Source organism: Podarcis pityusensis (assembly GCF_964106645.2).
Source record: "Podarcis pityusensis genome assembly, chromosome: 6".
Taxonomy (NCBI): Eukaryota; Metazoa; Chordata; class Lepidosauria; order Squamata; family Lacertidae; genus Podarcis; species Podarcis pityusensis.
In genome coordinates, this window is record NC_138030.1 from 42,219,841 (window position 1) to 42,242,816 (window position 22,976).

General features: G+C 44.2%; 1 protein-coding gene across 4 annotated transcripts in view; it reads right to left on the reverse strand.

The window, feature by feature from the left end:
- SOX13 (SRY-box transcription factor 13) overlaps positions 1–21,810 on the reverse strand; it is a 63,155-nt gene extending 41,345 nt beyond the window's left edge. For 3 of the 4 annotated variants that reach the window (XM_081010080.1, XM_081010081.1, XM_081010077.1), the window contains exon 1: positions 21,708–21,810. The gene's annotated coding sequence lies outside the window, so the exon portion shown is untranslated. Of the gene's footprint in view, positions 1–20,949; positions 21,098–21,707 lie in introns of all 4 variants that reach the window. The other variant, XM_081010078.1, reaches the window with a different exon arrangement.
- Positions 21,811–22,976: the final 1,166 nt, after the last annotated feature.

Below are 22,976 nucleotides of genomic sequence, written 5' to 3' on the forward strand. Positions count from 1 at the left end.
GACCAGGGTGAAGAGTTGGTGGAAGAAGATTGGAAAAGGTTTAAAGACTATTTATAGAAATATTGTAAAATTAAAGAATGTTAGAAAAATGTTGGAATGAAATTACATGGCTTTAGTAGAAATGTCATAAGGAATTAAGTAGAAATAGATTAATAGAAAATTAAAGGAAAAGTATGGTAAGAATGTGTTAAGATAATTATAGAACAGAAAACAGAGTAAGATGGAAAGGAATTGCTGAAACAAATAATAGAAGTGGAATACAAAAAGGGAGGTGTGAGGAAGTCGCTGGAAATAAGTGAATGAAATATAAGATATTGAATGAAATTTGATTTATTTCATTGTTGTTGCATTGTTTTGTCAGTTTAATGTATTGTATTGTATGTGTTCTTTCTTTTCTTTTAGTGTTTAAATTTTTTGGAAAAGTAATAAATATTTTTTAAAAAAAAAACAAGAAAGTTTTTAATATTTGATGTTTTATTAGGTTTCTATATGTGTTGGAAGAGCCCAGAGTAGCTGGGGTAACCCAGCCCAGATGGACAGGGTAAGTAAGTAAGTAAGTAATACATTTATTATAATAATACATTTCTGTTGTATCGATCCTGCTGCTATTCCACAGACTAGAATGAATAGTACTCTGATTGGGAGAACAGATCACCTGCAAATGTGATTGCATGGACTTTCTCTTAGTGTGCAAAGTGCTTTACTTTCTCCTTTTTTCTATTAAGATTGTATCAATTTTTGCAAAGTTACAAAAATAACACAGCAACCAAACAGCCCTCCCAGCCCCTCCAACCAAAACTCATGTAATTATATATAAGCTAAGATTATTAATATTTATACAGCTTTTTCAGTGCCTCCTCTAAGACATTCCCACACTCTATGTCCAAGATAGATATGAAAAGAGGAGGGGGAAGTGGGGGAAAGACAGCAAAACATGAACCAGCTTAATTAGTTTGCATTTTCGCTGCCACAAACTAGTTACCATATAGTTTTAGGAATGGAGCCAAAATGTTGCATATTTGTACTGGTGACTCAAGGCAATTGTTCTTTAACTGCTAGGTCTAATAAGTTCATTTCTCTGAGGAGCTGAAAGCCTTCCAACTTTTGAGAAATATGTGCTTGGCTGTGGCTGCTGCTTTGAGGACCCACAATTTATGCCCCTGCTCCATTTTCAACTCCACAGGTAAGCACCCTAAGATGCTGTGAAGTTAAGCATTCAGGTCAAAATTAGTCTTCCAACAGCCTTCTCATCAAAAGGATCTGAATACAAGACAAGATCAGAGCGCACATCTCCACCTATTGCTGAGCATCTCCAGAAGCTATTGTGTTCCAGGGATTCCTGACAGATGCAGTCTATCAAGAGTCTCATATACGTGTAATATGTGTAGCAGCCTTGACACAAATTCTATCAATTTCACAGATGGAATCGCAGTCCTCCTTTCTCACAGCAACTAGTGACTAGCCATCAAACTGGAAAAAACAAGGGGAGGGGGGATGCAGGGGTTATTAAGTACTCCAATTAAACATTCTGGGCTGGATTCAGCTAAGTTGTTGCACTAGCCGAAGCCAGAAAAATGAGTCCCATGAGTGCAAAATAATTTCCTCTCTTCTTCTCCCTTGCACCCTGCTCGCCATCTTCCAATTTGCTTGAGTGGGTCCAGAGAACCCCTAGAACGACGGGCAAAACAGTAGGAGAGATGAGATTATTTTGTCCCCTTGCCTGAATTTTCACAGAGGTGTAAGTCCTTTGCACCTGGCTCACCAAAATAAGTGATGGGGGTCCCAGTCCTACAGATATGCACAGCTCTGATGGTGCACAGAGTAGCTTTCCCCAGTCTGCTCGGTGTCATTGCAGTCTCCCTTGCAAAGTTTGAATATAGCCCGTCAGCTACTGCTTAAGATAACTGCTCTCTTTTAAGGACTGCCCAGGGCCAATACACCATGTTTTCATTCAATAATATCATGGTGCCTCTCCCAGCTGAATATTAATTTATTCTGAAATTTATATCCCCACCCTTCCTCACAAAGGAGTCCAGGGTGGCAAACAACAAGCAATAAAATGATAAAACAAAACAAAACCTCATTTGGCATCTGGACAGGGTATCTTAATGATCTGAGAAGTCTGTCTGATAGGAGATGAATAGGGTATGTGCTGCTACAACCAGAAGCTTCCACTCTCTGACCCCTTTCAGTCCAACACTTTCAAGCTTTGAAACCAGAATTGTTTGATGCCATTTCACACTGCATCCAGACAGGACAGGGTGTGGTGGAGCAAGAGGAAGAGACTGCCCTTTGCTAGCACTTAGGTGCCAGTGAGATTAGCCAAATACTAATCTAAGGACATTTTCACATATGAGACACAAGCCATTTTTTTGTGTCAGGTAGTTTGCAATGCTAATGTAAAATATCCCAGCACAGGGGTTGGCTCAGTGGCACTAATAGAGGTGTGTGTGTGTAAGTGTACTATGGTGACACCACACAAAAGCATCCTGCAAAAATCAAAACAATCCTGCAATTGTGAATTTACAATCCAAAATTATTAATTTCTTCAGGGATTTTCTTTCCTGCCCTTCATCATAAGGTCCCAGGGTTAGGTTACAACAACAATCAAAACCAACATATGCTAAATTCTTGCTCTTAATCAGGGGCATATAATTTGTGTACCATACCAACTGTCCTTAAAAACTTAATTGCAGCAATAAAGACATAACAAGTTACTGAACTTGAGGTTTCCCCCATTTATAAAAGATAGTACAATCAGAATGGAATCTTAAAAAAAAAAAAATTATTTCTGTGATCTCTGCTAAAACAAAGGCAATGGAAGACCTACATTTACCATTATGATTACTGATATTACGTTGTTCACAGAATTATTCTCAGAATCTCAACTACAATGCACTTAATACAGCACATGCTTCTGTGGCATCTTGTAGCTTTGTTATTCCAGAACTTGAGAAATAAGCTCCATTTCCCCATAAAACAGTTATCTCTCATACTTCCTTCTCTAATAACACTAGCTAATTGGACTGCATCACAAACCATATTCTCTAGCTCTCAGGTCAGGAACCACTCGGTCAGAGAGTAAGGTTTAGACTATAGTCATTATCATTATTTTGGAAATAAATATACAGGGTACTACATATCTTCCCGTCCTCCCGTTTGCCAACAGAGTAACTAAATGCCAGCTGGGGGTGCAGGCTCCTAATTCATTCCTATCTGTTCATCCTGAGGAAAGTCCCCATCTTTATTTTTGTGCCTTGGAGATAACTAAGAAAGGGCTCTGCCATTTGGGCAGAAAACAAGTTTTCTTTTATTGCAGAGTAATAAAACAAGAGAGTTTCAAGAGAGGAGGAAACTTTGCCTCTGCATTGTTTGCCGGCATTCAGTTACACTCGACCCACCCTAAAAGTTTAGGAAGAATGGCATTTGTTTTGTTCTCCAGCTCTGGACAAGAGACAAGAGGCTCTTTGTGTCTCTCGGACTCCTGAGGCACCTGTTCCCCGCACCACTCCATTCCTCACAGTGCGCCCTTATTTTATCCCTGCGTGTCCTGCTGTCTGTTCTCTCCAGCAAACAGCTTTGGCAGCCCCTTCCTACACCTGCCCTGATCTGGCACCCGGTTCGAAGCAGAGGGATGTGGGCAAGGCACAGTTGCTCTGCAGGCACAGAACTCCACTTATGTCAAGCATTTGTTATGGGGAGCACACGGCAACAGGGCATGGAAAAGAGAGGGAGGTGTGAGAGCAAGTGGAGGTGTTCAGTGCTGGCCTGGCAAACTGGCACTCTGCTGACAAACCCCTCAAGATGCACAGCTGCCACAGCGAAGGACGGCTCTGGGGCTCAAAGGGCACGCACCAAAGCCCTATAGCCAGACAACACAGACCCCATCTCCCTGAAAGCAGTATCATACGACTTTAAACAGTCACGGCTTCTCCCAAAGAACCCTGGGAGCTGCCGTTTCTAAGAGTTGTGAGGAGACCCCTACTTCCCTCACAGAGCTACAACTCCAAGTGGTTTAACAGTCAATTCCTCTTCCCAAGGAACTCTGGGAATTGTAGCTCTCTGTGGGGAAAGAGCCAAAGAAGATTCCCACTATTGCAAAGACTTTTTGATAACTTGTCAGTATTTTTTACTTCCAAACATCACAACTTGAACGTTTTCCCTCTACGTATTTAGACATATTGATCTGATAATACTCTCCCTTGCTGTACTTGCCTTCCACTTAAGATTGAGGGACTAAGAAGACGCAGTTGCGTATATACAAACTGTTTCATGCTAACATGTGGGCTAGAAGCTTTAAAGAAGCAACCACAGACAGACATCGAGAAGGCAAGTTCTGCACTACACCCAGCATTGAACAGGCGCTGCTTTGAGCCTCTTCGCTTCAAGCCATGGCGCTATAAGATGGAAGGCAGAGGTAACTCCTAAATGGGCCTGCATTTTAGGGACAAGGTCCATGCACCCAAGGTGCTGGAGATCAAAGCAGGACAAAATTCCTGCTCTTCCACCCCCAACCTCCTCTTTGTCTCCTAGTCGGGTGGATTTCTTGGTTATAAGCAAGGACACCTAGCAAACAATGTTGTAAACCTTTAAGGACTTTCCACCACCAGGAGCCATATTGTCCATGTCCCCACTAATCAGTCTCACCCTCCTCCCCACTCCAATTCAGAAAAAAAGGCTCTTTCTGGCACAGCATGAAAAGCAATGGTATTCCTTAAAGGTGACACTTACTTTAAGTGCTCAGCTGGGATTGCTCTCTTCTGTGGACTGGTGTCTCTTTTACTGCCGGCAGCCCTGCTGGGCTCAGGGTCATGCTGAGACTTTTGAAAAGACAGGGCAATTTTCAGTGTCTCATCTACCACTGCTTATATTTGCAAGTGAGAAAGGTGGCTAAAAGGACTTTTACCCTGCTGTGATGTGTTCTGCCCCCCAATACCTGCCAAAGGTTTCTCAGTATGACCTGGTACCATGACGTGAGCTCTCTTCTTTTTCTCCAAGTGGATGCACAGTCACTTGTTTCTAACACATGAACACTACAAATTGTGTTTAGGAGCCTTCGGTGCTGCAAGCCACCCTTGTGTCAACTGGATCTGCATGCTGTAGCCCAGTTCCTTCAGAAACAAAAGGACCTTCCTGTGGTATCAGGTATGCATTTGGTTGACAGCAGGAGAGGACCTTTCCTGTGGTCGCACACACCAGGACTCTTTACATCCTTTCCTGGGGGAGCGGGTCCCACTTCCCTCACTCTTTGATGGCCACCTGCTGTTTTGTGAAGACCTTTCCTTTTAGACAATGAGCATAATTTTAGTTCTCCTGGCATATGAAACCTTGGCTTTCAACTATTACCTGCTGTCTCTTTCTTCTTTGACTAAAGACACGTCTCTATACCTTGGCCTTTGTCACCCAAGATATAATATTCAGACCCAATCTGTTCTTGTGACTGTAATTTGTTTTAAGCTATTTTTAATATTGCATTTTGGGGACGCTGGTGGCGCTGTGGGTTAAACCACAGAGCCTTGGACTTGCCAATCAGAAGGTCGGTGGTTCGAATCCCTGCAACGGGGTGAGCTCCCGTCGCTCGGTCCCTGCTCCTGCCAACCTAGCAGTTCGAAAGCACGTCAAAGTGCAAGTAGATAAATAGGTAGCACTCCGGCAGGAAGGTAAACGGCATTTCTGTGTGCTGCTCTGGTTCGCCAGAAGCGGCTTAGTCCTGCTGGCCACATGACCCGGAAGCTATACGCCGGCTCCCTCGGCCAATAAAGGGAGATGAGCGCCACAACCCCAGAGTTGGTCACGACTGGACCTAATGGCCAGGGGTCCCTTTACCTTTACCTAATATTGCATTTTAAGTGGTTGAAACTCACTCTTGGCTGACTTACATGTTGTTGGATTCCAACTCCCATCAACTCCAGCCAGCATGGGCTATGGTCAGGCATGATGCAAACTGCAGTCCATCAATATCTAGAGGACCAAAGGTTCTTCATTCCTGTCAATGAAACTCTGCCCATATACGTGCAACAGAAATTGACACACATTGTTCGCTCGTTTATCCTGGATTCTTTTTCTCTCCTCTGCCTCTGTTGCCTCCTGAACGTCAAATTTAAAACAAAAATTAACATAAATGACCCAGATGATAGGCTAATAGATGAAATCAGCACCTTTCTTTGGCTTCACACATATGCTTCCCAAGTCACTGAAACCAAGAACCACTTCATATGTGACCATACGAATATGCCATGAGTGCACCATGTGTGTTCAACGAGTGTACACATGTCTAATTGGATGCATGCACATATTTTAGGAAGCCCCAGTCATTACAACTTCCCACTATGCATTGCTCAATGGCAAAAAAGACACATATGTGTTGATCACACCTAAGAGTCTCTCATTAGAGTCAATACAGGATAAACATATTTTCCTACCAAGAAAATGTTTTGGAAACATCAATGCTTGTGAAGATGTTCCAAGACTGGATTCCAAAACAATCAGTAATCCATATCGTCATCTGCATATTGATATAAAAACCCTGAAAACATAAAAGTGTGGAAAGACTAGGATTCCTATGACCCTAAAGCCCTACTTATAGCTCCAGCCATATTAGTTCTACCATCAGCTACCCATACATTTCCAGCACAGTAAATCAGAAGAGCTATAACTCCCTAGTTCAGGGGTCTGCAACTTTTAAGACAAAAAGAGCCACTTGGATCCATTTCCGAAGAAAAAAAACCTGGGAGCCGCAAAACCATTGCAACATTTAAAGCATGCGTGCCGCTGCCCTCCGATCTGACAGCAGGCGGGAAGGTGACGTCGGGACGGTGCGTGACTAACGCACGCACCGCCCCCATGCAACGTCACAGCCAATACAGCGCCCGCCACAGTGGGGAGTGTCGGGGCGCACAATGCACCTCCTCCCCTCACTAGTATCCACCCCGGAGCCGCGGCAAAGGTGTAAAAGAGCCACATGCGGCTCCAGAGCCGTGGGTTGCAGACCCCTGCCCTAGTTGAAACATGGCAGTAAGATTGCCACAGGCTATAGCTGGACGCTGTGGTCTCTCATAAGAGTCAATACCACAGCTGGTAATAGTTTGCAAATCCCTTGTTAGAAGGGTATGACACACTTTCTCACAAATTACAGTACTTAGCGCCTGCTTTGTTTGGTTATCTAGAAGAGCCTGACAAAGAGTTCACAACACTAGAGATAAACAACCAAGAGGGTTTGTGCAAATCACTGTTACTGTTAGAATGTCTGAATCCGCTCTTTAAGTTTCCCATAAAATCTTGAGTGTTCCGAGTTGCACTGTGTAGTCCTGTGCATGTTTACTCAGAAGTAAGTTCCACTGTGTTCAATGGGGCTTATTCCCAGGTAAGTGTGCATAGGCTTGCAGTCTTAGTTAAAACTCTCATTATACTTTTCAAACTAAAATGAGCTCTGGATCAGGTGAAAGCACAACCACCCAAGATCTGGACATGCAACAACATGGTTACCAGGCAATGTGTGGCTGTTGTTTCCTCCACCTTTTTATATAGTTAGTTGAACTTAATTTTATTCAAATAGGTGGGAATGGAGTCGTTGTCCAATTAATTTTAACAGTCTGAATCCAAACCTAAGTGTTTCACATAAGTTGAGCTGTTTAGTAACTAGATTCATACCTCTTCAGAACAGCTTATAGGATTCCACTCCTGTTTTTGCATCATTGGGGAACTATTTTGCCCACTCACTTTAATTACTTCTTGCAAATTTGCACTGGTTCTCTGCTTCCCACATTTCCTGCTGGAAATGGCTCCCTCAGGCTCCCTTGCTAAGCACACATGGGCTAAAACTGCGCACAGGAGAGCAAGGGAATGCATACAACATCCTTGTTTCAATCACATTCTGAGCAAGGAAGGTCTACAGGAGCTTTGCATTTGGCTGAATGCAAGTAGAATGCCCCATGCAACCAGGGCCCCTGCTTTGTCAGGATCCCCAGTAACATGGAGAGCTCTACCTATGTTCAAGCAAACATGAATAAAAGCCCCCAATGGACATTCCTTGCTCAACAGAGGGGAAGCGGGGAGCTGAGCTGCCAGGGTTTGAGGGTGGAGCTTGCACAATAGTTGCTGCTTTTAAGCAGAGGATAGCCATCTGTCACGAAAGTTTTAGTTGAGAATTCTGCATTGTAAGGGATTAAACTAGACCCTCAGGGTCCCTTCCAACTCTACAATTCTCTGATTCCCATCCATGGATTCAGCGTTCGAAACTCCCATTGTTCTAGATGCATTTTGCGATAGGGAAATTCATTAGCGTGAGCAGTTTCTGAGCTCTAGGTGCAGTACTGCGCCTAAGATTTCAGATTAAAACTGCAGCGTGGAAGGAAAGGAGGACCTTTTTCTGCCTCCCCACTTCCAGCTACTTTCTGAAGACTGGAGAAGAGACCCTCTTAAGAATATTAGGGGAGTGGGCAGGGGAAGGACTAGGCCATGGGTAGGCAAACTATGGGCTGGTGGCCGGATCCAGCCCAATCGCCTTCTAAATCCGGCCCGCAGAGGGTCTGGGAATCAGTGTGTTTTTACATGAGTAGAATGTGTCCTTTCATTTAAAATGCATCTCTGGGTTATTTGTGGGGCGTAGGAATTTGTTCATTCCCCTCCCAATATAGTCTGGCCCCCCAAAAGGTCTGAGGGACAGTGGACCGGCCTGCTGCCAAAAAAGTTTGCTGACCCCTGGACTGTTGTTTGTTGTTTAGTCGTTTAGTCGTGTCCGACTCTTCGTGACCCCATGGACCAGAGCACGCCAGGCACTCCTGTCTTCACCCCTGAACTAGACCATGTGAAAAATGAACATAATATTTTAGCTGCAGTTCATTCATTTTCTGATTTGTATTCTGGTTATAAAAAAGGCGTGCCTAGACATTCCATTGTTGCGCCCATAACCTAGGATTAAGGTGCCATTTAGCTCCTAGCTTTCATATCTCAGTTTCTCACACTGCATGGATTGACATTTGCTTGTTCAGTCAAATGCTTGAATACACCTAGGGAGGTTGCTGTAATTTGAAAATGTGTTCAAGTTCCTTTAACACTAGCCTCCCTCGTTTGATAGGAGCTTCTGTTGAAATGCACCAGGTTGGCTAGTAATTTGAAGGTAGGAGGGCCCTTTGCATTAGGATTTTTTAAAGGAGCATTTTGATATATACGCCCCATGTTTTCATTCCACAAAGGCATTTGTCAAAGTGGCTTACAAATATAAAACAGAACAGAAAAACAGGAAGGAGCCAACCATTAAACTATCAAAGTAAAGCTAGTGAAAAAGCAAAAAGAAAACAAGAAGGGAAAGAGCCATGCTCACATACAATACAATAAGCAGCAACAGAATCAAAAGCTTGCTCTAAAGGAATGTTTTTGCTTGTTGGGTAAACTGAAAATCTCTTACGGAAAGACAGATCTAAGTATTCTTTTGTTTAGATTTTTATTATTGCAAATAAGTTTGCATAGGACTGATTTCACCCTTTGCTACCACCCTTGCGCTGTGATGAGCAATTTCCCTATACTTCACACCTGTTGTTATTCAAGGGGAATCTTACAGCCTGGATTAGAGCACTTGCGCCTATATCCATGGATGTTTACATCTAACCAAAGATGTAAATGTTAATGGATACAGGTTCAACTGCTATAATCCAAGCTGTATGTAAACAAGATTTCCCTTGAATAACAGCAGTTGAGCTGCTAAACTGATCTAACCAACCTGAAGGGGATCATTTAAACACAAACATGGCCCAAAGCCCAGTTTTCATGATTCTGAACTGAAGTTAACATAATTTTATTTAAAAGAGACAAAGCACTCTTATCATTCCATTATTTTTAATTTTTAAAAGCTGCTTACTTGCTTGCCTTACATCTGCTTGCATCCCCTGCTTTTTGGGTTACCAGGTTTTGTCCAATTCAGGCAAACTCCTCATTTACACACATTCAGTATGTGTGGGACCATGCACAAGCACATCCAGAAATGACCCAAAAACATCACAAAAAGGGGCGGGGGGTGGAACGGAGTGTTTGCAGGCTTTTCTGATGGTATTTCAAATATATGTGATTTCACTGATGCCTGTGATGCCTCGGACCATAACCTCTGTGTAAATGGGAGCGTTGCCTGTACAGTGGTACCTTGGTTCTCAAATGACTTGGTACAACTTAGAACCCAAACGCTGCAAACCTGAAAGTAAGTGTTCCACTTTGCGAACTTTTTTCAGAAGCCAAAAGTGCTCCAATTTGAGTGTTACGCTTCCGATTTGAGTGCCACACTTCCGTTTTGAGTGTTACGATGAGTTCTGTCTGTTTTTGCTATTTATTTTGCGTTTTTGTTTTTGTGCCTTTTTGTTTTGTTTTTGTGACTGTGTGGAACCCGGTTCAGCTACTGATTGATTGTGTGACTGCAGTACATTGTTTATTGCTTTTATTTTATGGATCAATGGTCTCGTTTGATAGTCAAATTCATGTTAAATTGCTGTTTTAGGGGTTGTTTTTAAAAGTCTGGAGCGGATTAATCCATTTTGCATTACTTTCTAAGGGAAAGCGCGCCCTGGCTTGGGAATGCTTTGGTTTTGGAACGGACTTCCAGAATTGATTAAGTTTGAGAACCAAGGTACCACTGTATAGTCAATTGCCACAGAGAGCACTTGCAATGCACTGGAAGAATCTGTCTCCTTCATTCATAACATGGGGATAAGGAGACTTGCTAACATCAACAGAAACACTACACATGGTTAACCAACCCTATGCTCCTGAGTGTCCATATATTCTGGTATTTAACTAAGTTTCACTCAGAATAGACCAACTGAAATTAATGAACATGACTAAGAGAAGTCCATAAATTTCAACAAGACTACTCTTAGTAAAACTTAGCTGAATACTACTTTACAGGTTTTACCATCAAAAAATAAGAAAAGAAGTCCCTTGCTTTATCTGCAAGAAAGCAATATAAAAGACAAGAGCATTGTTAAGGTACATACACAGAAGAGAGTGGGCCTCTTCAAACATTGCATTTTTCATATTGTAAAATGGGTTTCTCTTGCCACAAATTCACTGAGGGGAAAAACCTAATAGCATTATGTGACACTTTGCAAATTCTGGTGGGCATCCATTTGTCCTCTATAGATGAAGCAACCCTGTTTTGCTCCTTGGTATTTGGAGATTAGGGTGATTTGGAAAGGGGAGGCAGTCAGAAAAACATAATAGAGATGGCAGAATCCTTTGTGTCTGAGAGGACAGGAGGCTTGAATTGGATATATATATATATATCCCAAATATAGCCTGGTGAGAATCTCCTTCAATGAAAACAGACACTAATTTCAGACCCTAAAGTACTGCTATCATCCTCATTCAGCCATGCATGCAAAATCCCAGTCAGTTGCTTTTCTCCCCTTCCAACTGTGCAAGTGAAGCAGTGCTGATCATCATAAAAGGTTACAGGCCAGTAGATTGCACAAAGGGACTAGTAAACATTCTTCCCATTTCCCCCCACCCAAGGCAATTCAAAACACTATTTAATTTCATAATGAGACTCCAGAACGTAGTAGCTAGCAGAGGACAGCTTGGCTGAAAAGGTACTACTAGATTATGAGGCACATGAAAAGAATGGACGGTGAAAGAAGCATTTTCTTGCATAAAGGCAGGATTTTGGATCCACATATCCCCATTTGCATTTTTCAGAGGTGGCTGGAAAGGAGGACCTGAATGGAAGGATATGATTAGGGGCAGGAGGCAAAGGAGAGAAAAGATGGAAATCCTCTCTTGATTCAACAAAATTAAAACGGAGCTAGTCTTCAGCTTAGAAGGGTATTTAACTGAAGTTGCTACAAATGATGTATCTACCACATTGTTAGGTCTTTCAAAGGATGGTTCAAGCAAGCAAGAGAGGCTGATTGCTAAAGGAAAGAAAACATCCTCCAGGCTCACCATTCACATGGTAATTTTTGGATCAATAAAAACATCCTCCCAATGCTAGAATGACCATCTTCTATCTAGAATTTTTTTGGTACTTAGGCACCCATTGGCCCAAACTCTGAGCAGTTTGCAAGAGACATTCTCTTTATCTCCCTTCAGAGTCTGCCTTTATTACTGTTACTAGTAGGCCCAAGTCGGACCAAAGGCCATTGTTTCAGGACTGGAGCTGTTCCAGGTTTAGACATATGGCACTGAAGCAGGTGGATTAAGGAGGAGGGGAAGAGTGTGCGTTGGTTGGGGAATGGGGCAGGGGGTGGGGGAAGAGTCAAATGTTTTTGAATAACAGCTAAGTTTCCAAAAAGTTTCAGCCTCCAGCTAGGCCAACTTTCCTCCTGTACAAAATGAAAGGAGTTCTTTGAACTCAACAGCTTCTCAGCCAAGAATCCAATGATTAAAAACTCATTAGCGCAAAGGAAACAATCTGGATGGAGGTGTACACAGCTTGCAGCCAAGTCAGCAGCAGAGTAGTTCCTCTATGCATAGTGGGGAGCATATTTCGCTCAGTGGGGATAGTGAGATACTCTTCAAAGTGGGGGAAGAGGGTCAAGAGAGGCTATTGATTTGCTGTGATGTGAAAGAACCATCTATTCCAGTTGTTGGGCACTTAGATAGCTTGCATCTGTCACATGCAATCTGTCAGGCAGAGAACAAGGTAAACAAGACACCACCATCTTTTGCCCCTTCAAATAGTTCTAAAGATCAAGAGGTTAGGAACCACAGCCCCATCTTTAACCATTTAAGTGTATATGGGGCCAGGAGCAATGTTTCATTTGTCAAATGCTGATGGTTATGGAGGGATCTGAGCAAATGGTGACCTTGCAAACAACGAAGATAGCAGGGGATGGTTTCCATAAGCCACAAGCTTCTCATTTAGGCGTGTACATAAACTACAGGGAGGAGGTGATACAAGAAAGGAAGCTATTTGGGATGAGAATAGGTGGGGTGAGGTCTGTGTGGACCAAGAGGGCAATTTTTAAGTTTTCTTGCTTTAGGTTGACCTCCAATGCCAACATCACACACACTTTCCTGCCCCACCTAGATAATTTAGATTGGGATTCCTGCCATGACTGTGACCTATTATTTTCTCCCTTTATTAATTCTTTTATATAAAATATTGTAAATATCAGTGTGACCTTTCCAAAGACTGAACACTGAGTGTGTGTGTGTCCGCCATTCCAGCTAACATGATCAAGAAACTCAATCTGTACACAGCTGAGATGAAAGGGCTAAGCCTGCCCCTCAGACTCCAGGAGCACCAGGGGCAGGGGGTAGGTTTGCTCCACCTTGGTGGTGTTCTCAGATGAACCCCTGTACATATTCCTATGGTTGCCCTTCATTCCTACAGAGAGAGAAAAATAAGTACCGCATTTGCTGTCAGTGTTGTAGTGTGCACAAACTCCCACAGACAAGTATCCTGTAAGGGGTGCAGTGAGTAGTTATCTGTGCACAAAGATACAATGGATCCCCGAGATGTCTTTGCACATTCCCATCCTTCCTACACACACACACACACACACACACACACCTCACACACACAATTACAGGCATTCTGTCTCGTACAAATCTGACTGCCACAAACTTCCCATAACATGTTCCACTTGAACACCTGGCCAATGGCCCTATTCAAATTTGCCAATGAAGGACTCCAAAAATTTCTGCAAGAATCATCAGCCGGTCCCATCTCAATCCTGTTGATTCCAAACATATGCACTTTGTTCAGTTTTACAAGTTTCTCAGGAACAAGCGGTTCCAGGCCCTACAAATAGACACACACACAGCAGTGGATAGCATGGTGTAATGGAGGCGTGCACTGCTGCTGCTTACTGCAAGGGAGACATAGTAGGTGCTGGTGAGGTCAGAATGGTGCAAATGCACAGGTTGAGCCAATCTAGTACTGCTGCTGGGGTGACAGATAAGTGCCTCTAATTCGCCACACCATCCACTACAAGCATGTACTTACCAGAAAGGGTCATTGTATTCAAAGAGATGTTCTTCAGAATTCACCTTTTGGCTCAGACAGCCACTCTCAGACTGGAGAGTGAGTCCTACTGGAATTAATGTGCCTTGATTTAGGATCAAGATGGGAGTATGGGGCAGAAATCTGATCATTTTAGTTAAACAGCGTGCATTCAGAATCAGAGTTGTTCCATACTAGAGACACTAGCTCCCCAAAGCACTTCCTCTCCTCCATTTTGCTACCTGTCACACATTACGTTATGTTTTACAGTTTGCAAATGGAACATTTTATCCATACACTTAGAATGTGCAGGCAGGAACAACATATGAAATTCTCAGCTTCGTGTACAACACAGATATACACAAGAGGCAGCTGGGATTTACAACATGCATATATCATGGAAACCAAGCATATGCCATTGTATGCAAGTAACACAGGAAGCAAATGTCATGCTTTTCACACTAGCTCTGAAAGTGTCCGGACATCCTTCCCGGTTTGTGACCCAGGAGGACAAAAAGCTAGACTCACTGGCCTGCAGAGGATGAAAACTAGCAAGTCAGGTGGCAACTGGTCAAAAATTTCTAGTGTGACTATTTGCTACATGTCTCTAAGCTACCTATCTTCCTCCTTGCCTCAGGGAGAATCTTTTGGACAACTATGGCCGTAGCAAGAGACTCATAAATAGTGTACATATCATTATGCCATGAAATTTCCTCTACCAGCCGGTTAGACTGGGCTCCGAAGAGTTAGATTAAGCCTCCCCCAAGGAGCTCTGATCTCTCCAAGGAAATATTTTAGGCCCCTTCCCCTGCCTCTTTGTCATAGTGCAAAATGCTTTTGAGTCTCCCCTCCAATTCCAAAAGTTGTTTACCATGTGGCAAAGGAGGACTGTCCTATGAGAAACACATGCACCTTTGGACACATGTATAACTATGCAGACATTTCTTTGGATCCTGATGACAAAATGAATGATACCGGTTCAACATGCAGATGTGAAAAGGGAGGTTGTGTCTTAGAAAGAGAAGAGGAAGAACAAACTGAGCCCTTGTACTCTCTGCTGCTTCAATGAACGGGCAGCTGACACAACTCCCTTCTCTACAGATACTGTCATGGCAATCACCCTCTTATTTTGGTGCCTTGGGTGCAACAACTCCTCTAGTCCCTCCATTAAGATTCAAATCAGTGATCCTGTGTCTAATTACCATTTTCTGAGTCATAGAATCATAAGAGTTGGAAGGGACCCCAAGGGGGGGTCATCTAATCCAATGCCCTGCAATGCAGGAATCTCAACACACAGTCCCCCATCCAACCTGAAACCATAACAGACCCTGCTTAACTACAAATGCGCTAGCTGTTTTATTGCTGCACCACTCAGCCTTGCAGTTTCCCCTAATATCAGTATTACACACTCTTCTAAGAAGTCTATTGTGCAAAACCCAAAGACAACGTTGGAAGTTTGAGTGTTGTCTGGGCGACCCCTGGAGCAACATGAAATTAAGCTGTCTGAAACAACAGGCTTGCTGTGATTGACTCACTACACACATGGAACGAAGTCCTTTTCAACAATCCCCCAGCCCACATCAAGCCCACTGGTCAGTCAGTGTGGTGTAGTGGTTAAAGTGTCGGACTAGGACCTGGGGGACTAGTGTTCAAATTGATAAGCTTGCTGACCCTGACAAGAACCGTTTCCATCAAATTACAAAGCCCTATCCATGATGATAGCCATTTCATGCAACTGAGCTATCATACGAAAGCCCAACTGAGCCCTAGAAATTCCACATATCGTCTTCCTCTCTTTAAAAATCCAAACCACAGCCTAAACAGAAGAGAACTAGGAACATGACTGCCAGTTTTGCTAGACTTTCTTGCATGGTATTAAATCGAAGTTGAGGCTGGTTACTGTCTGGTTGTTTCATGTTTATGCCCCAATACCTATTATCAGTTCTCATGTTACAGACCCATGGAAGCTGTGGGAAGTACTTCTGAGCAGCAGCAGCAGCAGCAGCAGCACCAAGCTCATCTCAGACACCTCAAGAATACTGCCATGTTATGGGTACAAGGAGCTACTATACAAGTGTTTCCATGGAAATACCTCCCTTAGTTTCCCAGAGGAGCTCTTAATGTGCGAATTTGTCCCCCCAAATGTGTTGTGTACAGAACCATCACTCTGCTTAGTTGGGGAAGGGCCTAGGAGAGGGACAACATATCATTTTGGAAGGTGGCGGAGGTGAGCACATAATCATCTTGAACTTTAGAAGAGTTTCCTGCAAAGGAACTAATCTGGCGGGCATCATATGCAAATGATAACATCATACTCATAACTTTCAGTCCCAAAGGACCCCCCACAATGGCATACAATTTTTTAAAACAACATGATTTCTTTTTTTACAACAGCTATAAAAACATTCAAAATAAGAAAGCAACAACACAGCCTTTAAAGCAGGGATAGGCAACCTAAGGCCCGTGGGCAGGATGTGGTCCAATAGCCTTCTCAATCCGGCCCAAGGACGGTCTGGGAATCAGCGTGTTTTTACATGAGTAGAATGTGTGCTTTTATTTAAAATGCATGGCTGGGTTATTTCTGGGGCATAGGAATTCGTTCATTCCTCCCCCCCCCCAAATATATAGTCCGGCCCACCACATGGTCTGAGGGACGGTGGACCGGCCCACAGCTGAAAAAGGTTGCTGACCCCTCCTTTAAAGTATCTCAGTATCCAACAGCAATCATAATGCTAACTTCCTCCGAAGGCCTTCACAAACAACATCATCTTCACTGCTCTTCCGGAGCTGAGGTAGAATAAGCCAGGTGGATTTCCAAGACCAGCTTCAGGTTTGAGAGGCCCCTGACCAAGTGCCCTCCAACGACAACCCTCCTTTGGTGCTGAGCCTTGGTTGTAGTGGCGGGCAGTAGCAGCCCTCAAAGCAGCCATGGGGGGGGGGGTGGCGTCAGCAGCCATTTTAATTTCCCACAAAGCCCCACAGTGAAGATATGTTGGGGGCATTGCAGGAAAATAAAAGCAGCTACACTCAGCTGGCTTTGATAACACCCCCCCCAAAAAATGTGGCCCCAGGACAAGTGACAGCATTGGGCCCTGCCAGAATGTTGGGGCCCTGCCAGCTGCCCAAGAATGTCAGGTGCTGGTGCCAGCCCTGCAGACATTGCTCAGGAGTGACTCTTGTGGTTCCACCATCCAAAAGGTTCTGTTCATTAAGGGTGGGACCAGATGTTGCAAATGACAGAGAATGGAAGCATACAAATTCACTGGGTGATGATGTCACATCACACACCGAGAATCTTCGTGTATGTTATGATGGAGAGAGAAGCAGGAGATGTGGTGGTGGTGCTTTCTTTCTCTGACAAATAAAGCCTTCTGATAGGCAGAGATTCCCCTATATATTTTACTTCTATTGTGCTTTTTTGAGTATCATGTGGAATTCAATGGCGCGCGCGCACACACACCAATTAGGTGAAACTAAGATTAGGACAATTAAAATGCCCAAGAGCAAAAACAAAACAAAACAAAACAAAACACTCACATGGACACCTGAACATTGAGTAATTTTCTCCCACCTGACTGGGGCAACCTTTGTCAGAAGCGTGTTATTTGACACAGGGTGCTAAAGCCTGGCAGGCATCCAAAGGAGTTAGCAGCCAGAAAAGATATTGTTCCACAGGGAGAGCAAAACTGGGTTATAGTATTTGTTTCAGAAAGCAAAGGCTGTCCTCAATAGGTTGTTCTGCAATCTTAGATAAGGCTTGGAATTCAGGTGCCAGCATATAACCTTAGGCTATTTGCCTGTTGCCTCCAGATAAACTACATTCATTTGGATGGAGGACAAGTCACAAGCATAGCAGCGGTGCTAACTCACTCCGGCCAAATCCTTTAAAAAGTCAGACTGAATTCTCAGCAAACATGTGTATTCCAAGTAGCACAGTTCACAGTACTTAAAAAAAAATACACTAGCTGAAAGTTGAGAACAAAAACACCTATCATGATTCTGCGCCTCCATCCCTGATCCCCTGACTTTCTTACTGGCTTAACCACACTTGTATAGGAATCTGTCAGGGAAAAAAATAGCCAAAGGATATTAAAACATTTTCATCTTTTACTTGCAAGTATGTTACCAGGCCACATTGGTGTTTTTAATCTGATGTTTAATAGCAGCCCAAACTGTGAATTTCCTACAAAGAGAAACATTCAAATAAATGACAGGTGATACTGGGTGAAGGGGGCAAATATATTTCCAAATAATAGTTCTAATCAGAGAAAAGGATCTTAGTCTAAGACATATGAAACTGTCAAACGAGGATGAATCTTTGGGTCAATTCCCACATTATGTAGAGGCCCACCTGGGTTTGCCCCTAAGTGTGCACTTCCTACAGACCATCACAGCTCCCTAATGCTGACACACCAGTTTGTGAACCCATGTTTATCATATTCATACCTCTGATTTCACCACAGTCAGTATCCAAAAAGACCAAGGGGTTTGCCAGTTTCTCCTTCCAGTGGCAGCCTGTGATACATCATGGAATGTCGCTCAGAAGCTTTTCCCTCAGCCTGCAGAATAGCTTTTCTGCGGGCAGAAGCTTCCACCAGAGGCAGAGGCCTGAAATGTGTATGAATCCTTTAGATCTCAGCCCACAGCTATACACTTTTAAAATGCAATGTGCAAAAACACCTTTTGCAATGGATTTCCTATTCCGCTCAAAGGATTTACGCCTTGCTCTGATATCATGTGAAAGCCTGCTCTGCTGGTATTATATCCTTTCCCACCCGCCCGCCCTTTGAACTTTAGCACTCTGTGAACTTTAGCATTTGCAAGTGTCTTGTGAATCATCTTGATAGTCCTGGATACAGCAGCAAAAAGGAGTCTAAACTCCAGCACTGCAAGGCCTCACTGCCAGAGTCCAGACCTGCCTTAAGCACAGCGTAAGGGCATAAGATGAGCTTGCTGGATCAAGCCAGTGGCCCATCTAGTCCAACATCCTGTTCTCATAGTGGCCAACCAGATGCCTGTGGGAAACTTGCAAGCAGGATTTAGCTTCCAGCAACTAGTATTCAGAAGCACTGCTGCCTCCGACTATGGTGGCAGAACATAGCTGTCTCAGTTAGCAGTCAATAGCCTTCTACTTCTTGAAGTTTTCTTATGCTCTTTCAAAGGTTAGTGGCCATCAATGCCACTTGTGGGAGCAAGTTCCATGATTGTAACTATGTGCTGCGGAAAGAAGTGGCTTCTTTTCTCAGCTACCAGTAGCGATGCTGCACCAAAGTTTCCCTCTTGTACTTATGCATTACAGGGGAAGACTAAAAGCAGGATTGGGACACCAACCTACACCAGGCAGAGGGAACTTGTGGTCCTTCATTGTGTTGGAACCTAGCTCACATCAGACACAGCCAAAGCGGTCAATGGCCAGGGATGATGGAAACTGTAGCCCACAAACATCTGAAGGACCACAGGTTCCCCTTCTACACACACATCTTTGCACTCCATCTTACTTATTCCATCTTACTCCATTATCTGCTTATTTATTTCACAAACAATTCACATGAGCTACAAGCAGGTGCAAATACACCTAATAATAACAGCCAATTGTCAAGGTTAGTGAGAGTCGAGGACCGCAGATTTCCTACCCCTACACTAGATCTGCACCAATTCTTATTGGATCAGATTATCAATCCTCTAACTGCCTTCACAGAACCAGTCCTATGGATGTGATTTTCAAGGGAGAAAAAGGAGGGAAGATTAGGCCACGTTGAACCAAAGTTAAGTGCAGCGAACATTTAGGCTTAAATGTTCTTCACTCGTTTTGAAGCTGATGCTAAATGCTGAGTGACTGTCTCCCTCTGCACTTGGAGAAGGGCTGAAAGCAACTGGATTATCTTGGTTTCTGTGCCATGCACATGCAAAGGCCCTCTCCACCCTCCCCTTTAAATGCACCTCGGGCAGCCATCAGGTTTGTCAGATAAGTTACATAATGCACACCCACCCACACACTCCGGTCACTGCACTCCCATTCCATATACTCAAATTAGAGACAAAATACTGTGGACATAATAGAAAAACAATAAGAATATGATTTGTTATTATTGTTGTTGTTAAAGCATTGCCTAGCCCAACACCACAGAAGTATCCTATCATGCAGAATAACAGTGCTACACAAAGGGCAGTAAAAGAGGAGATCCAGAAACAGGCTGTGCTATCTCCAAAATGTAGGAGGGGGGAGACTCTTATTTATAAGCAATCAACAATTATGAACATGCTACAAATCACCATTCCAACTCTACAATTCCACAATTCTATGATAAAGGAACTTGAGAGTGATCTACATAAAACAACACATTGTTTGAGAAAGCAAACAAAACAAAACAACTAGGGAGGAAAATTCAGGTTAAGGTTATAGTCCTGCCAGCTCCTCTTTGTAAGTGAGAATTAACCTTTTAGCTGGATGGTGTCTGGCTGCTTATTTTATAACATGCTTGGTGACCTCTGCTGGTGCCTACAACTGTAAGAGCATCACCCTGCCTATCACCCATTGACTATGAAATCATTGTGTTACAGAACCCCACAGACTGGCTGGCGAGACAGAGCCCCTAGTCAGTTATAAATATGCTGTTTTGTTTTGGCCAGGAGATGCGAGGGGGAGAGAGAGAGATAGAAAGCAGGAAATGGGAAGAGGAGAAAGTAGCTCTGATTCTCCTTGAAACGATCCCCAGTCCTGACCTATATGATTAAGTTAGCTCTACCTAAATGCATATATGGCGAGAAGCAAAATCTTATACGGTCCCTGTCCGCGAACAGAGAAAGCCACACTGAACAGAAAACCATGGGAGACGGTGCAGAAAACCTGATGGTCTGGTTTTATTTCGGGAGGGGGGAGAGAGGGTGCGAGGGCGCAAATGATACTTTAACCCCTTCCCTTCTGGGGCATATTAGGGAAGCAGGGGACTCACTGCAAATATTATTTTGAAAGCACTTTTTTTCTGGGGACGGAGATCTTGAATTAATACGCGACTTACTCCAGAGTAGCCGCACAGTCGCTCCACTAAAATCCACAGAATTGCTCCCAAACGAGATGTCTTGACGACTGTAAGGAGAGATTCACCCGCCCCCTTTGCAGCGCCGTTTGGTTCTCATGGGGCATTCCTGGGTAAGTGCATTTATGGACTGGAAGAAAGTGATTCATTGATTCCCTGCGCTGGAGTTGTCCCGTCGATTTCAATACATGCGTACACAAACATACCCGCGCGCGCCGGTTGAGCAGCCGGCGCACAGAGCACCCTTTATAAGAGTTTGCAAACAGGGACTGGAACGAGCTTTAAAAGAAATAATATTTCTTTTTTAAAAAACGAAACAAAAAACACACCACATGCCCTCCCCCGCAAAAAAAGAAAAGGCCAACCAGGATGCTCCCCTCCAAGATGAATGAAGTTCCCATTTCTTAGACGGAAGGATTTTCTATTAATCGGTGGATTTACTACAATTCCGCGCGAGAAAGAACCCAAGCGGCGCGCGCCTTTGCGCTGCGCTCTCTCTCTCTCCAAACACCCCAACCAGCTACAAGTTCCCAGAGGCGCCCGCAAAACCTTCCAATCCATTTGGGGGGTAGGGGGAAATCTCCAGAGGCTTCCCTCGCCCACCAGCCTCGGATCGGAGAGAAATGTCATCCCCTCGGGGGTTGCAAGCGGCGTGGGGAGGGTGGGGTGAGGCGGCGGCGGGGGCGGGGTGGCGAGCGAGCGCGGCTGGGCTTCCCCAAGACCCGGCCGGCGGCACTTACTAAGCTGCTTGGCGCTGGCGACTCCGCGCGGCTCCCTCCAGCAGCAGCGAGCGGTTCCTTGTGTCGGGCTCGGGCTGTTGTCTTGCAAACGCCGCCCCGCCCCAGGGGCAGGCCGGACCCGTCCCTCGCTCCCTCCCTCTTCCCTCCCCGTTGTATACAAGAGGCGGCCGGGGCTGTCCGATCGCACGCGGCGGGCGTCGCAGGCTCCGCGGGGAGGGGAGGGAGAGGAGGGGAAGTGGGCAGGACGCTCCTCCGGCCACCCATCCGTTCACTTTCCAATGAACATCCTCTCCGGCAGCCCCCGCCAGCCTCCCTCCTCGTGGGGAGGATAGGTCAGGGATGCTGCTGCTTTCGCCCTCTTCCTTCTCTGTCCCAACCATCCTTTCTTTGCTGCGCCGAGCAGGCCTTCCTGGGCTGACGGTGCGCCAGTTGCGTTTCTCTCTCCTTGGCGCGAACTTTCACGCGGTTGCCCGATTTTTATTTCTTTGTTCGTTCTTCGAATTATTTATTTATTCCGCTTCGTTCGTTCATTTATATACTTCAGTTCAGTATGTGTATTATAGAATTGTATAATTGGAAGGGGCCCTGAGGATCATCAAGCTCAACCCCTTGCAAAGCCAGGAATATGAAACTGCCCCATACGAGGATCGAACCTGCAACCTTGGCATTATCAGCACGGCACTCTAAGCAGCTGAGCTAGCCATGCAATTTCACTGCTTAGAAAGTTGCGGTCATCTTTATCTGTTTTAGTATTTTATGCCGCAGCAGGCGCTGTAATCCTCCAATGGTTGGACTTCACCTCCCCCCCCCCCCAAGGCATACACACTCTGTCTCCTGAGACAGAGAGATTGTCAACAGCAATGTTTTAAAGAACAGTTGTGAATTTTTCTTGGTTTTGCTGTTATCATCATTCTGCAAACTGCTGTGAGGTGTCTGCTTTTTTACAATCAAGCGGTGTGCAAATGTTATTAAATAAACTAAACTATAAATGTACTGATACATTTTAGAAGACATCTGAAGGCAGCCCTGTTTAGGGAAGCTTTTCATGTTTGACAGACTATTGTATTTTAATATTTTGTTGGAAGCTGCTCAGAGTACAGTGGTACCTCGCAAGACGAATGCCTCGCAAGACAAAAAAACTCGCTGGACGAAAGGGTTTTTTGTTTTTTGAGCTGCTTCGCAAGACGATTTTCCCTATGGGCTTGCTTCGCAAGACCGAAACGTCTTGCAAGTTTGTTTCCTTTTTCTTAACACCGTTAATACAGTTGC